The sequence below is a fragment of the Dasypus novemcinctus genome, chromosome 11 (assembly GCF_030445035.2).
Source record: "Dasypus novemcinctus isolate mDasNov1 chromosome 11, mDasNov1.1.hap2, whole genome shotgun sequence".
Taxonomy (NCBI): Eukaryota; Metazoa; Chordata; class Mammalia; order Cingulata; family Dasypodidae; genus Dasypus; species Dasypus novemcinctus.
Window position 1 is genome coordinate 69,344,179 of NC_080683.1, and position 7,784 is coordinate 69,351,962.

General features: G+C 35.4%; 1 non-coding gene across 1 annotated transcript; it reads left to right on the top strand.

Moving 5' to 3' along the window:
- The first annotated feature begins 6,576 nt into the window (after positions 1-6,576).
- On the top strand, positions 6,577-6,740 carry LOC111766958 (U1 spliceosomal RNA). Its single transcript, XR_002798872.1, has one exon. It is a non-coding gene; the product is annotated as a U1 spliceosomal RNA (small nuclear RNA).
- Positions 6,741-7,784: the final 1,044 nt, after the last annotated feature.

Genomic DNA, 7,784 nt, shown 5'->3' on the forward strand with positions numbered 1-7,784 from the left:
AAAGGTGTATCTTCTCCTCACTTTGGAAGAAACCATCTGTTCTTCCAGGCTTGGCCCATGGCCTGTTAGCTGGGAGCTAAAGGAATTTAGCAATTCTCTCTCTGCAAAATTTATGCTTTGTAAGGAGCTTAACTATCTGTCCCATCACTCTCAATCAGAAGGGCTCTCTCATGTTAGGAAGTGGGAGTTACAATAAAACATAATTAAGAGGGGGTAGGAATCAAAGCAAGATACTTAAACATTTGTAAAATATTATTTTTATGTTGTTATGTTCAACCCAATCTGCATAGAAAGATAACAGTTTAAAATGTTGATGAGATTCATCCTCTTCAGGAACTTCTATTTACGGCACATTAAGTATTTTTTGATAGACCACAAAAACATTCACTTGGAAGAAGAGAACTTATGTTATAGAAATTACTGGTGAACTAAACCTCTAATTTAAGCATACACACACATGTACACACACACACAAATCACCAGTAAGCATAATCACAAAGAACATACAGGAATAACGACAAATTGTTTTACTGTTAATTTTAAATCCATTCTTCTTAATGAAAGGTAGGTCAAAGTTGACAAAACTCGTTTCAACTCATAAGTCAATGCTGAACTCCATAATGAATCTAAATTGGCCATATCACACAAACATTTTCTTGTCCCAGACTCATTTGCAAACCACAGTGTATTTACAATCTGTTTTAACTTATTGAGAGTTCAATCTTTAAATTACAGAAATGTGCTGCTTCAACTATACAGCATTCCTGACTTTATGACTAGTGCTCTAGCTAGTAGTAAAACTGCTTCACTGCTATAGTACAAATCTGGGCAAATGTTGGAAATTCAAAGAATGCTAATTTTTTAAGGCAAATAAGTTCTTCTAATGCTATCATCAAAATAGCTTTTATAAAATGCTTTCTGACTATATATGTTTTCTCCTGTGTTATAGAAGGGTATTCTAGCCTTTTTCAATTATTAAATATTTATTAAGTGGTTGTTATATGACAAGTTCTGTGTCCACATTAGCCTGAGTGGTGTCTAGAAGTCTTTTCACAAATCTCTATAGCCACATTTTACTCTATGTTTCTTGATTTTTCCTGTCAAACATTCTCCAAATAGGATTGAGGATCTAAAGTTTCCCTTTAAGAGAAATGGTACCTTTTGAAGTTTGAAGTTTTAGTATGTCTTGCATAGGATAATATGAATTATGTATTAACAGTATTTCAAATTTGAAGAATGCTTTGTAATCACGTTGGTCACTAGCACATTTTTTTAAATTAGCTTTTTCTCTCTTATTTAATATGGCTATGACCTTTTATTTTAAGGAAATGTGTATCCTTCAATGAACAACAAAAACTGCAGGATACTGACACAACAGAATATGATTAAGGAAGGGAAGAGAGCCAACTATCCATGAATTTTATGCTACAAAAGAAAAATCTTATAAATTCACAGTTTAGGAAAAAGATAAACAAACAAAATCTTGCAACTATTTCCTGCTTAATGGGAGTCAGTTAAATTATATTGGGGGAAAAAACCACAATATGATGACATATGTAATTTCACTCAAAGCCTGTGGAAGGTGGAAGGGGTGTGTGGCAGGCTAGAAGTAAATACCCTTATGTGAAACAGACAATTGGTGATTCAAAACAAATGTTTTGCTTCCACCCACAGGCAGAGGAGAGAAGTGGCTCCAGTCACTAAAATATTTTCTTTTCATCACCTGCAAAGCCTTGTGTCAATGGTGAACACAGAACAGTGTGTTAGGCATGTCCAGCTTTCGCAATCACAGATTATTTAGGATGGATGAGCAGATGGACTACCTGTGATGATTGTTGTGCTCAATGATACAGAACTTCACAGTAGAACTAGCTTACATATTTAATAAATGCAAATCCACAAATTATTTCCCAGAGGGATAGCTCTAGCCCCCGAAAGTTATTCAACTTAGCAGATGCCCCTTTTTACTTTGATGTGAAATGCTAATATGTTTGTGAAACTGCAATTTTATATTATAAAGAATTCTGATAATTTGATCATTAGAAGAAGTTGGTAGTACCAAAGCAAACTATTGTATTAAAAATGGGAATAGCCTTGATCACTTAGACTAATGTGATCATATTTGTAACATAGCAACTGAAATGGTATGCAAGGTTTACAAGCATGAGGATAAATTATACAGGCATTAAAATAATTAAGTCAATGTACCCCAGTAGAAGGGATACAATAAGAGATATTATAAAAAATACAGTGATCTCCTGATTACTCATAGAAAACGACAGAATTTTGAAGTTCACAAAATTCCTACACAAACTTTCCCCCCATTGTTTCCACATATTTCTTTACAAAATATTTTCAAATACCTGAAACACTAGGTCAAGAAATAGGATGCGATTAGTGATATTTTGATATAAAGCATGGAAGTATGACTACAACACATGAATAAATATTTTAAAGTAAAACCAGGAGGAAACCAATATTACAACTCAGAAGTAATTTTTAAAATAATAGCACTCTTTTGAATTACTATCTTTAATAATTTATAGAATAGAAAAACTTCCCAAAGTTTCAACAAGAGCTTTTACCATGACTGCTTATTACTTCATTCGTCAAAGAATTTCTCCAGTCAAACTGTATATACCCTAAATGCCCCTTTTCTTTCCAAGGTATACTTACAGGTAATCCTTCATTTTCTTTCTTTTAGATTATCCGAGGGCACATATTTTTTGTCATTGTTGTTGTTTTTAGTTTTTTTAAGAAACAAAGAACAGGCATCAGCTGTCAGGCTAGTTTTACAAACCTTGTGTTCCCACCTGCCTTCAAAATTGAGGAAATATATCAGCAAGCTTATTTTTGCTATCTTTGTTATCTTATTAAGAAGGCAATTATGAAAGCACTAAGTCACAATATTTTATGTTAGTCCAAACAATTCTATGACATCAATAAAGCAGTTATTTCAATAGAGGAAGAAGCTAAAGCCCATAAACATTAAATAACATCCCAAGGCAGGACTGAACACAATTTTTGTTTGCTTTGATTTTAAGTAAGGCAAAATTTATTGTAAATAACTACAAACACACACGCAAGTCATCTTGCCAATATTTGAGGGTCAGAAATAATAGCCTGGGATTCTTAGGGATTTTGGCTGGAAATTTAGGACAATTACTCTATTTGTCCATGAGTGACTTACTTCTGCCTCATTTTTCTCCATCTCTTGAGAGCTATGTGGTTCTTCACATTCTGCTTCTTCTATGGGGATATCCCTACACAGAATATGAGATTTTATGGCAAGTAATAAATTGGGTTAATATTACCAAATATATCAATATCATTATCATTATTCAGCAAAATTATAATAGCTTATCCTGATTCTTCTATTTCATTTATTATTTAATTTATTATCGAAACTGTAGGAAGTTGGACTTTATGTTCAGTGGTCTCAAAAAGGACACATTTCATTTCCTCTTATATGTAAAATTTGGGTTCATGTCCCACAGCATACTAGTTTAAAAGCCCGAGCTCTGAAGTCAGTTATACCACATACTATTAGAATAAACTTGGCTAAGTTATCTGAGCTCTCTGTGGTCCAAGTTTCATGCTTGTGGAAATTCATTAATCAGGAGGATTAATTACTTAATTAGTATAGAGGCTTTAGAACACTTCCTTATATAATTATTGCTCAATACATGTTGCTGCTATTATTATCATTATTATATTTCTAAATGAATTTTATCTTTTTGTCTCAAAGATTTTCCAGTCCTTTAAAGTCCGATCCATTCCTACCCAGCTTGAAATTTCCAAGCTATGAATAATATACTAGTTCTAACTATAAAAATGTAGAAAGATATTTTCCTTCTCAAATTTTTAAGACTTTAAACTTCTTGACCAAAAAATATTTCATTTTCTCTAATGACTTATTGAAATGCATATATACTCTGGCTTATTTTTAGGACTTAAACTATGTCAGGCCCAAGTATATATCTCGCTGTTTGTTTTTTATAGAAGCACTGATAAAACAAATTGCTTACATTCAGGCATATTTGGAGAATTTATCAATTTCAATTTTACAGAGTGTGAGTTTTGGCAAAGCACAATTCCAAGAGGCTTTCTAGCTTGAGGATTTCCTCAAATTATATTCTCTTTTTCATAAATATATACCTCCAGGCTAAAGACTCAATAAACTGCTGTACATCTATATACCAACAATGTTATGTTAAAGAATAAAACTTTTCAAAATCCTAACCAGATAATTGGCCTTGCATCTATAACTTCGCATTTAAAGGGCATTGTTGTGGTAAGCGGTAGAGGTATCTCACTATTCATGTTAGTTTATGTTTTAGCCACTGTAATACAAACTTTCCATCCCCAACTACATTCATGATCTTGGAGTACAATGGATCAAAATTTTGGTGTCAGGCTTTGAAAGAAGAATATACATATGTGTTTGTATGTGTGTATATGAATTTGTATGTATAAACACATGTATACACATATACTTATGAAATACAGAAGTTCATATATGTGTATGGGCACATATACCTATATATTTGACACCAGGGTATACATATGTTTATAAATATATATTTATAACATTTTTGTATTTATACAAAATATATGTGTTCATCTATGTGTATAAATGTGTGTCTATGTGCAGACACATGCACATAACGTAAAGGTTTGTTCTCAGTAAAATGTCCAGTACAGAAACTGACAAATAAGAGACACTTCCTTTCCCAGAAGGGAAAAATTAGGAAAACAGTGCTGCATGTTAGCAGTACTCTATTCCAAATATTATGATCTTGCTCCAAGAAAAAAAAATTGTGTTATTACTGGAATAGTAAGATATCCACATCTGGTAATTCCTTACACAGAGCATAAAGAAAGATTCACACATTTTCTCTGGAGACAGTTTTTCAAAGCAAATAAATCAAGAGCATTTTATATCTCTGCTAGAAGGTTCTAACATTCATGTACGACATTGAGCTGATCCAAATTTAATGACATGAAAAATCAATGAGATCTTCAAGGTTGGAAGCCATAGGAATCATAAGAAATTGATGTTAGTATTGATGCACCTTCACACTTTAAGTTCTTAGTATTGAAATGAACTTAAGTTATTTCAGACTTCATCAACTAACTGCATTACCCTGAAATCAAATGTATTTTTCACTTTGACATATTTGTAACATCCTACAAGTGGAAGGGCTTGTGTGCTTGTTCTTCCCTTTACCTGGAATACTGTGGCTCCACATGTCCCCTTGCTTGGTCTCTCACTAGTCAGGCCTTTGAGCACATGGTAGCTTTCCAGGGAGCTTTCCTGATACACTGTCTAAAACTGCACTTCCCTCAATCTATCCCTTTACCTTGATTTTCTCTTTTCCTCATAACTTTTCACTGCCAGACCTCACATAATATGCCTTTTATTTTACTTGTTGATAGTGTAGGTCCTTGCTTGAATTTAAGAAACAGAAGTGTAGAAGAGTTTGAAGAGAGTCTAGTTCAAAGCAGGCCTGTGACAGTTTGAGGTTATATTATGAACCCCAAAAAGAGAAAGATTATATTTATAAACTATTCTATCCTCTCGGTATGATACCTTTTGATGGTATTAAATTCAGTTGAGGGCCCCTTGATTAGATTACCTGTTAAGATTGCCTTTAGGGCTTTTTCGATTAGACCACTTCAGTAAGATGTGACTCAGGTTGAGTCCCCACCCCTAGGTGGGTCTGAAATAAATGAACTCACATGGACACACAGATACAGGGAGAAAGAACTCCGTCATATTTTATCCTGCCATGTGACAAAAAGGAAAAGGCTCAAACAGCTGATGCCCCAGGTAAGATGAGCCACTTTGCTGAAATTGGGACGAGAGTGGAACGGCTGAGACTAATATAGAAGGCACAGAAAGAAATAAGCCCTATGCCAGGAGAGAGAGGAAGCCCTAAGAGACAAGCCCTATGCTAACTTGTAGCTGAAATTTGAAAAAAAAGGAGCCCAGAAGGGAAGGAGAAACACACAGATATAGAAGGCACAGAAAGAAATAAGCCCTATGCCAGGAGAGAAAGGAAGCCCTAAGACACAAGCCCTATGCTAACTTGCAGCTGAAATTTGAAAAAAAAGGAGCCCAGAAGGGAAGGAGAAACACACAGAGATAGGCAGCCATCTTGCTTCACCATGTGGCGGCACCCCAGGTAAGAAAGCATCTCTGCTGATGCCTTGATTTAGCCTTGGAACAGAGATCCTTTACCCTAAATAAATCCCCATTATATTGATTTCTGGTACTTTGCATTAGTACCTCTTTGTCAGACTAATATAAAGTCCTTAGAAATTGTTATATGAACACTTGCTTTCTGGAGTGAAGTACTATTAAAATATATGAATGTTAAAAGCAAAACTAAGGAAGCGACTATGGATCAAGCAAGCTTTCACGCAGCACAATGCAGAGAGGCACAGGCTCCCTGTGTGGCAAAGCGATGCACCAAACAGACAACGACATGACCGGATAGAAAAAAAACTTAAAAAGCAAAATCAAAGTGTGTGTTTCATGTTCTTTGATGTACAAATGCATTTGTATACAAGATACCTACCAGGCAGGCAAGACACCATGATCACGAAGGTGATTTTCCCAGGGCAAGGCTCATCCATTGCACTCCGGATGTGCTGACCCCTGCAATTTCCCCAAATGTAGGAAACTCGACTGCATAATTTGTGGTAGTGGGGGACTGCATTTGTGCTCTCCCCTAAAAAAGAGAGAGAGAGAGAAAGGAAAAAGGAAAAAAGAAAAAAAAATTGTATACAAGGAAATGCATAGTTTATGAGTACATTTTGATGACTTTTGACAAACTTGCACAATTGCAAAATCAGCAGGCCATCTAAGATACAGGATTCCATTAGCCCCAAAAGCTTCTCTCACACACACCCACACACATATTGTTGAGAAACAAAAGCATAACCTTGCAGAAAAATATCTAACGAGTCATTCGTGCCCCCGCTTCTGTAAATCAGCCTGTAAGAACATGGCCTTGCAGGAGAACATCAAACAAAGAACTCCTGTCCCCTACTTTTGTAATCTAATGAACCACTCCTGTCTCCTGCTTCTGTAAATCAGTCTGCAAAAGAATGACCTGGCTCCTGCCTTCTTCTTCTGTAACCCCACTTGCAAAGTTTTGCCTGGCAATGCTAACGATAAGCAAGAGCCAAGCTAGGCCTGCATAAAATCCTGTCCAAACCTATGAAAACTGAAAAATGGGGCTCAGAATTTGGAGATTGACTCTCCTTTGGGCCTGTGTGTAATAAATCTGTTCCCCCACCTCTCTGAGTGCCATTTGGGTTTTTCTGCCATTCAGAACTCCTGGCTTTGCTGCAAGCAATATATCCCCTATATTGACTTCTTAGAGTAGTGTGATACATTTATTATAGTTGATGAACCAATATTGAAGCATTACTACCAACCAAAGTCTATAATTTAATTATGGTCTATACTTTGTGCTGTACAGTTCCATAGGCCTGGACAAATCCATAAAGTCATGTGTTCATCATTGCAGTATCACACAGATAATCTCACCACCCCAAATATGCCTGTGTTCTCCCATTCATCATTCCCCTTCCCTTCTGGACCCCTGACAATTGCTATCTTTATATCAATGGTACAAGTTCTTCCATTAACACAAGATAACAACTCAGATAACAACAAATCTATTTTGGCAATTGGTTACATTCATTCGTGTGGTATGACTATTCATTCCTCAATCTTGAGGTATTTGGGATGTTGTCCACTTCGATAATTT